Below are 9682 nucleotides of genomic sequence, written 5' to 3' on the forward strand. Positions count from 1 at the left end.
GGTGGGACCACTACCATGCCATGCTGCTGGCCGACCATGCTGTCAGCTGGAATGAGTTCAAGACCGCTTTTAGAGGGCATCACATTCCAGAAAATCTTCTGGAACGCAAACTCAACGAGTTCTTAGCCCTTACTCAGGGAAGCTGTGACGTTCTACACTACGCACAAGCCTTCAACAACCTGTGCCACTACGCCGGCTATCATGCGGATACCGACGAGAAGAAGAGGGATAGGTTCCGCAGAGGCTTAATCCTGGAGCTTAAGGAAAGGTTGAATCCCATCAAGGTGGATACCTATAACGAGTTGGTAAATCTAGCCATCTCCCAAGAAGACTGCATGCAAGCCCTCAAGGCCGACCAGAAGCGGAAGGCCTCAGTGGCATTACCGAGCCCGCCCGCTCGAAGATTCAGGATGGTTCCCCCTCAGGTGCCCCACAGGCCACAGCAATCGGGACGATGGATCGCTCGCCCTCCACCACCAGCGGCACATCGTTTCCCCGGTTTCCAACCGCAGGCGCCTCGGCCGACCTTACCGCCGCCGCGCCCGGTGAATGGCAACCGCTATTTCACCTGCGGCAATGAAGGACACTTTGCCAAAGACTGCCCCAGAAACAAGAATCAATGGCCTGGCCAAAACCCCACGGCCAACAAAGGAAGAAGGCCCAACGTGCAGGTTCGCCAAGGTCGGCTCAACTACACCAGCCTGACCGAGCTCCCCGAAGGTGCGCCAGTAATGATGGGTACCTTCCTTGTCCATAATCAAACTGTTGTTGTTTTGTTTGATTCGGGAGCATCCCATAGCTTCATCGGGAATAAGACTGGTGAGAGATGTAAGCTGAGCATTGGCCGCACTATAGGGTCATATGTGATCTCTACCCCGGGAGGGAAGGTAGCTTCAGACAAGATAGTTAACCTTGTACCTATCCAGCTAGGCCAAACTCTTTTTAGGGAGAATCTCATCATCCTTGACCTAGAAGGAATAGATATCATCTTGGAGATGGATTGGATGACCCGACACCAAGTGGTTCTAGATGTAGCTGCCCGAGCTCTCCACATCAACTCACCCTTGCATGGCAGCTCTGCCATACGCTTGACCCGCCCTGAGTACGCAACTCCTTGTGCGTATCCTGTATTAGAAGCCCAGATAGAAAACCTTCCTGTTGTCCGTGAGTACCCGGATGTGTTCCCAGATGACTTAACTGGCATGCCGCCAGATAGAGATATCGAGTTCACCATCGAACTGCAGCCAGGCACTGCCCCGATATCCAAGAGACTCTATCGGATGCCCCCGCCGAGCTGGCCGAGTTAAAAACCCAACTACATGATCTGTTGGAGAAAGGCTTCATCTGACCCAGTACTTCACCCTGGGGTTGCCCAGCCTTGTTTGTAAAGAAGAAGGATGAAAGTCTACGCATGTGTGTGGACTACCGACCCCTCAATGCGGTGACTATCAAGAACAAGTATCCCCTTCCCCACATTGATGTTCTGTTTGACCAATTAGCTGGAGCCAGAGTGTTCTCCATGATTAATCTTCGTTCCGGCTATCACCAAATCAAGATCAGACCCTGTGACATTCCCAAAACTGCTTTCTCCAAAAGATATGGACTCTACAAGTACCAGGTTATGTCTTTTGGACTCACCAATGCACCCGCCTATTTCATGTACCTCATGAATTCAGTGTTCATGCCCGAGCTGGATAAGTTCGTGGTGGTGTTCATTGATGATATTCTGGTGTACTCGAAGAGTGAAGAAGAACATGTCGAACATCTTCATGTGGTTCTTCAACGATTGAGAGATCATCAGCTTTATGTCAAGTTCTCCAAGTGTGAATTCTGGTTAGAGAGTGTCAAGTTCTTGGGACACACGATCTCTCGGAATGGCATAGCAGTTGACCCCAGCAAGGTACAGGAAGTCATGGACTGGAAGCCGCCCACTTCAGTTCATCAAATCCGAAGTTTTCTTGGACTAGCAGGCTACTATCAGCGTTTCATCCTGGATTTCTCCAATATAGCTAAGCCGATGACTGAACTGCTGAAAAAAGAGGTCAAATTTGTGTGGAGCAACAAGTGTGAAGAAGCCTTCCACACCTTGAAACACCTGCTGACCTCAGCCCCAGTTTTAGCTCAACCCGACCCTTCCAGGCCATTTGACGTATACTGCGACGCCTCTGGCACTGGACTTCGGTGTGTTCTTATGCAAGACCACCGAGTCATTACCTATGCCTCGCGGGCGTTGCGACCTCATGAGCTGAACTATCCAATGGCAGCAGTGATTCATGCCTTAAAAATAATGAGACACTATCTGATGGGTACCCATTGCAACATCTACACCGATCACAAGAGCCTCAAGTACATCTTCACTCAGGCCGACCTCAACATGCGCCAACGAAGATGGTTGGAGTTGATAACGGATTATGATCTGGAAGCGCATTATCACCCCGGCAAAGCCAACGTGGTGGCCGATGCTCTTAGCCGCAAGACCCATTGCAATTGCTTGACGGCAACCAACTTCACAGAGACCCTGTGCTAGGAGATGGGAAAGCTCAGTTTGGAAATTGTTTCCCATGGAACCCTCGGCCATATATTCCTTGAGTCTGTGTTGGAAGACCAAATTGGGTCAGCACAGTTAGAGGATGAGGAAGTAAGGAGAATCAAAAGGAAGATTTCATGGAAGGATGAAGGGTACAAGCAATTCCGATAGGATGAGAATGGGAGAGTGTATTATGAAAATTGACTTGTTGTACCATCCGACCCCAATCTGAAGAAGCAAATCCTAGATGAAGCTCATCTCTCCAAATTCTCGATCCATCCTGGCAGCAATAAGATGTATCATGATCTCCATCAAACTTTCTGGTGGAGTAGAATGAAGCTAGAGATTGCACGGTATGTTTCGGAATGTGACACTTGCCAACGTGTCAAGGCCAGCCATTTGAAGGTAGCAGGTACTCTGCAACCACTACCTATTCCCTCTTGGAAATGGGAAGACATCAGCATGGACTTCATTGTTGGACTACCCCTTACATTGTAGCGACATGACTCCATTTGGGTTATTGTGGATCACCTTACCAAGTCTGCCCACTTTCTTCCTGTTCACACCACCTACCTGACCAAGAAATATGCGGAGTTGTATCTTGACCGCATTGTTTCTCTGCATGGTGTGCCTAGAACGATCATATCTGATCTAGGTGTTCAGTTTGTAGCGCGTTTTTGGAAACAGCTACAAGCATCCCTTGGCACCAAGCTCATTCGTAGCTCTACCTATCATCCTTAAACCGATGGTCAAACCGAAAGAGTAAATCAGATCCTTGAAGACATGCTACGAGCCTGTGTCATCCATTATGACAAGAACTGGGATAAGTGCATACCCTTAGCAGAGTTTTCCTATAAGGCAAGCTTGAAGATGGCACCGTTTAAAGCCCTGTATGGTCGGAGATGTCGGACGCCGTTGAATTGGTCACAAGTTGGAGAGAGACAGACCTATGGCCCTGATTTAGTAGTAGAAGCAGAAAAGCAAGTGAGGATAATCCAAGCCAATCTCAAGGCCGCCCAATCTCGACAGAAGGGTTACTCCGATAGGAGAAGGAGACCCCTGCAGTTTGACATTGGTGATCACGTATATCTTCGAGTCTCCCCGACCAAAGGAGTGCAACGGTTTGGAATAAAGGGAAAATTGGCTCCCCGTTATATTGGTCCTTATGAGATTGTGGAAATTTGTGGACCCGTTGCTTACCGGATCAAACTACCAGAACAGCTTTCGGCCATACATGATGTTTTCCATGTATCCCAACTGAAGAAGTGTGTCCAAGTTCCAACTGAGGTCTTGGAACAGGAGTAACTTCAAATCGAGCCCGACCTGATTTACACCAAGTACCCGGCCAACGTCATCGACCGAAAAGAAAGACACACCCGACGGCAAACTATGAAAATGTACAAGATACTATGGAGCAACCACACAGAGGAAGAAGCAACCTAGGAAACAGAAGAGTATCTGAACACACACTTTCGAGGTTTTCTTTCCAACCAAGGAGGTAAGGACTGCACACCCCCACTGGTTACCCTTACACCCGAATCTCGGGATGAGATTCTTTTAAGGGGGGTAGGCTGTAACGACCTTGGTTAATCAGCCGAGTTAATCTTCAACCGAATCCCTAATCCCGCTGACTCAGCTTTCCTGAGCTTGAGCGCTCAAAATCCGGTTCTCAGTCCCGACCCCTGAAAAACCCAACCAAAACCGTCGGTTCATCTCTAAGTCCGAAGGCAGTGTCCCTTCCAATCTTGGAGCAGTGGAGAAACCGAGACTGACTGGTGGACCCACAATGTTTTCCCCGGTTCTCTCGAGCTAGACGCGCCTGAGCAGCATGCGTCCGCTTCAGAACTCCCCCGCCGTGTGGCTCAACTTCTCCGATGCCCGCCGCCTCGCCCAGTCGCCGGCCGCGATAGGATGGATCAGCGCGCCCTCCTCCCCAATTGTAGTGGAAGCCCTCTGCAACCCTTTCTGCTTTGCCTCATCTCGCTCACGCCCTCGCCGGCCGTACCAAGGTGCCCCGTCGCCGCCGTGGCAGAGTTTTGCCGCTGCTGCGTCAGACCGCCTCGCGACCCGCGCCCATCATCTCACCCGGATCCCCGGCTGCAAGCCCCGATGCCTTCCGGGTTTTCCACGTCTCCACAGTTGCGCTGCCCACGAGCTCGCTCCACGACGATACCTCCCTCGCCAACCACGACTGCGGCAGAGACAGCTCCTTTTCCCGCCTCGCTAGTGATGTGCCCCGGCAAGCCACTGTTTTGTGCTCGCTCGCGCCGCCGCTCGCCCTGTCACTTTGCCTGCTGCAACCTCGCTTGTAGCGCCTTCCTCCCTATTACCCGCCAGTCAAATCCGCCGCTCGACGCAACCAGACCACGCTCGCCTCCGCCAAATCTAAATCCCGGCAAAGCCGCGCCTGCACCGGTCTTGTCTCCAGTGCCCAATAGCCAAAGACCCTGTCTCCAAGGCCCTGTTCCGCCGTCCATCGCCGCTCAATCGCCACCATGGCAGCGCACTCCATCCTTTTCTTCCCGGTCTTCATGCTACGCAAACTCTCTCTCTTCCACGCAGCTATAAAAGGGAGTACCAGAGCCCCACCGGAGTTTCCTTCGCCATTGCTGTTTCGCCGCCCCTACTCTGAGCACACTTGAGCACTGCTGCTGAGCTCTTGAGAAGTTCCCCTCTTCGCTCAAACCCGCTTCTCCCCAACCCACCAGCCGTCTGTTCCTCCGCGCTGTGCTAGAGCTTTCTTGTTGTCCACAAGAAGCTCCGCCGCCGCCGGAGCACCGTCAAACCTCACCGCCGCAAAAGTCTTAGTGCTTTAGTCTTTCCGCCCAAGTCTGCTCCTTCCCGACCCCAAAGCTTCACTAGTAGACCTGAAGGTAAGCTGTCAACCCCTTCCGGTTCGCCCGACCCCTTTTCTGTCTCGCCCGACCCTGTCTGTTTCGCCGACCCTTATCCACCTCGCCCGAGGGCTCGGCTGTATCTTTTCCTTGACCTGAGGGTATCTGTGTAAATATCGGGGACACCTCTGTGTTAAGTCCGAGGATCCCGGCACAGTTATTCCTTAAGTTTAAGGGTCAGATCATCAGTTTATCGCCATTCGACAGTTTTATCCTGTTCTCCACCAAGTGAAGTTGAACTTCCCCCACCCTTCCTATAGCTTTGCTACAAGTGTCTGAGCTTAAACTTGCAAGTGTTGTTGAAATAACCGTCTAAGTGCTAACTCCTGCATTTGCATTCGTGTAGAGTTACATCTCACCGACGGCACCTACGAGCTATATCTAGGGCTTGAAGATGCAGCTGTAGTAGAGCCGCCGATCCAGGAAGCCGAAGTAGCACCCGCTAAAGACCAGATCACCTCCACTCCGCTTGAAGGCAAGCCCCGGAGCATGAACCCAACCTTCTAAACTTGCACATGCCTTCCTTCTTGTGAATGTGCATTTACGTATAGGAGTTGTTTGCAACCATAGATGCATGGCATAGTTCCTTTGATCTGAATACTAGTCTATTGGGTCGAGTAGTGGCAATGCGTAAATAGGACTCGGTAAAAGGTTCGACAGTGGTGGTGCTCGTGATCAAGTGTTTGAAAGTACTAATCTCATACCCATTATGGGATGGGGAAGCCTACTACCTGATTGAACCTAGACGTGAGGGTTCGATCCACTGTCTCTGGAACGAAGTTCCCCTGCGGCCACACGTGGTGGCAAGTGTGGTCACAGAACGGCACAGGCCGGGTCTGTGGAACCTTGTACCAAGGGAAGTGGGCCCGACACGGGTTAGGGAATTGATGGGGACGGCCGACATAGGAAGCGACCCTCGATGGTGCGCGAATGTTGTGAGGTTAGGTTCACCATGCATGGTTAAAGAACTCGAATCGATTCGTCTACCTCTCACAGTTTGAGACTGCTTGATCGCTATGCTACACTGAGTAACGAAGGAGTCTGATGATGACATGGTCTTGATGTTGAGCTTATATACATAATGTTGGATCTATGCTTGCTTAGTGTAAGTTGCAAATGTAGACTGGTTAATGAACTTAGAATCTGAGCTAAAACTTTGGAAGTAAGGACCAACATAGTTGCTTTTTGCAAACAAAACCCCTCAGCCAAAGAGCCTTGCATGTCTAGAAGTGGTGAAGTAGTTTTCACCGGTCGGTTAAGTCTTGTTGAGCTTAGAAGCTCAGCCTTGCTTGTGGCATCTCTTTTCAGGTGAAGTTGAAACTTCAGAGCTTGCCACTGGCACTTGGCCACCCCAGCTTCCTCCTGGGTGGACGGTCGAGTGGGATCCTTCCTCGGATGGTGCGGAATGGGATCATTGATGTCCTGTCTGGCCTCACCATGGACATCCGACCCCGATGTTAGCTTCCGCGATATTTTTACCTTCTGTTGTTTCCTTCAGAACTTGTAAAACTTTGATTTCAACCAGTGTGTAATAAATTGTTAAACCTATTTGTGGATCGGTTGTATTCTCTGGAACCACTCACCTTCGTGTGAACTATGCTAACTCGGTCCTGTCAAGTGGTTAAATCGGATGAAATCCAATGGCACATCGAGTTAACTTGATTAAGGCATGAGGATCGCGTGTTAAATGACTTAACCATGCTTTAGTTGAGTTAATCCGAGGTGTTCCGCCACAGTCTTGCTCCCTGATCTTCTCATGAGCTTTCCAGAGAGTACCCCACTCTCATTAACTGCGACCTAACAGTTTGGCTCACATAGGTGTATTCATTTTAGGTACTAGAACACATTTAGACATAATAGCCAGCCTTCCATCCAGAAGAGAGTACATTTTAAGGAACATTGGTAATTTTAAATAGTCTGTACTCCCAATTACAACAGTAACTTGTTTTTCTTATTTTCCAAATCAGGGATCTCCTATCAAAGAAAATGAGTTGCCATTACTTTGCAACTAAATGGGTCTCATCCCCATGTCCATATTTGCAACAGAAATCGCTATCGATGCAAGCCCTTTTGTAAAGGGATCTGCTAGATTTTTCTCACTGCGAATATAATTCACAACAATTACTCTGGAGTTTTTCAGCTTTCTAACAGATTTAAGCCTCCGCTTGACATGTCTCGAGGACTTCATATTATTCTTAGTACTCCTAACCTTGATCAATACCGTTTGGTTGTCACAGTACATAAGGATTGCCAGAACCGGTTTCTCTACCAGTTGCAAGTCTATGAGTAGCTCTCTTAGCCACTCGGCCTCAACAGTAGCCGTGTTAAGTGCTACAAGCTCAGCTTCCATGGTTGACCACGTCAAAATGGTCTGTTTACATGACCTCCATGAAACTGCAGCACCTGCTAGTGTAAACACATAGCCACTCGTGGCTTTAATTTCATCCGCATCAGAAATCCAGATGGAATCACTATATCCTGCCAATATAGATGGATAACTAGTATAGTGAATTCCATATCCGATTGTACCTCTCGGGTAATGTAGCACTCTCTCTAGTGCTTCCCAATGATCCTTCCCTGGATTGGAAGTCAAATGACTTAATTTGCTCACAGCAAAACATATGTCGGGACGTGTTGCACCAGCAAGATACAAGAGGGATCCAATTATTTGTGAATATCTCAATTGGTCCAATCCTTCGTCTTTATTTTTCCTTAGCTTTACACTAGCATCGTAGGGCATAAGGGATACTTTGGCATTCTCAAATCCAAAGCAACACAGTAATTTTTTCACATAATGAGATTGATTTAGAATAATCCCATTCTCATTTTTGGTCAACTTAATATTCAAGATAACATTTGCTTCTCCCAGATCCTTCATGTCGAAGCATGAAGATAAGAATGATTTGACCTCATCAATCACAATAGTGTTAGTCCCAAATATAAGTATATCATCCACATACAAGCACAAGATCACTGTTTGACTCCCACCATGGCGATAATATACACACTTATCTGCTTCGTTTATAGCAAAACCAGCAGACGTTAAGGTTTGATCAAATTTTTCATGCCATTATTTGGGTGCTTGTTTTAGGCCATACAATAATTTTAACAATCTGCATACTTTACCCTCCTGTCCCTTAGCCACAAAACCATAAGGTTGCTCCATATAGATTTTTTCCTCCAACTCTCCATTAAGAAAAGCTGTCTTCACATCCATTTGATGAATGTGTAGACCATACGAAGCAGCTAATGCAATGAGCACCCTAATGGTGGTTAACCGACCGCAGGTGAATAGGTGTCAAAATAATCCTCACCTTCTTTATGGGTAAAGCCTTTGGCCATAAGCCTCACTTTATATTTTTCAATTGTGCCATCTGGTCTCATCTTTTTCTTGAAAATCCACTTACATCCAATAGGTTTGCACCGAATAGGACATTCAGTGATTTCCCAAGTCTCATTTGCCATCATGGAATCCATCTCGCTACGGACTGACTCTTTCCAATACTCAGCATCTGAAGACACATAAGCATCAGCTAGAGTCGTTGGCACGTCATCCACAAGGTATACAATAAAGTCATCTCCAAAGGATTTCTCAACCCTTTATCTCTTACTCCTGCACGAAGTGATGACTAAATTGTTACCCTCTTCATTAGCCTCTCGCAGAGGTATGTTCTCAATTTGTTTAGAGTTAGGAATGACTGCATCCACATTTTCTAAAGTACTGCTAGTTGGTCTCATAGGAAAGATATCCTCAAACAGAGTAACATCCTTAGACTCCATTATTGTATCAACTATAATCTTTGGAGTATGGGATTTAACTACCAAGAATCTATAGGCAGTACTATTCTGAGTGTACCCTAGAAAAATGCAATCAACTATTTTTGGCCCAAGTTTTCTTTTCTTCGGCTCTGAAATGTTGACTTTCGCCAAGCATCCCCACATTCTCAAAAAGTTGACATTGTGTTTTCTACCCCTCCATGCCTCGCATGGAGTTATGTCACTTCTCTTGGTGATAACTCTATTGAGCATGAAATTACAGTCAAGATTGCTTCCCCCTACCACATCTTAGGCATACCGGCACTCTCTAATAAGGCATTCACCAAATCTGTAAGTGACCGGTTTTTCCTCTCAGCTACACCATTTGATTGTGGCGAATAGGGTGGTGTAAATTTATGGATAATCCCATGCTCAGAATAGAAATTAGAAAAACATTAGAGATATATTCTCCTCCCCGATCATCCCTAAGTCTCTCAATCTTCTT

Source organism: Setaria viridis, chromosome 3 (assembly GCF_005286985.2).
Source record: "Setaria viridis chromosome 3, Setaria_viridis_v4.0, whole genome shotgun sequence".
NCBI classification, from domain to species: Eukaryota; Viridiplantae; Streptophyta; class Magnoliopsida; order Poales; family Poaceae; genus Setaria; species Setaria viridis.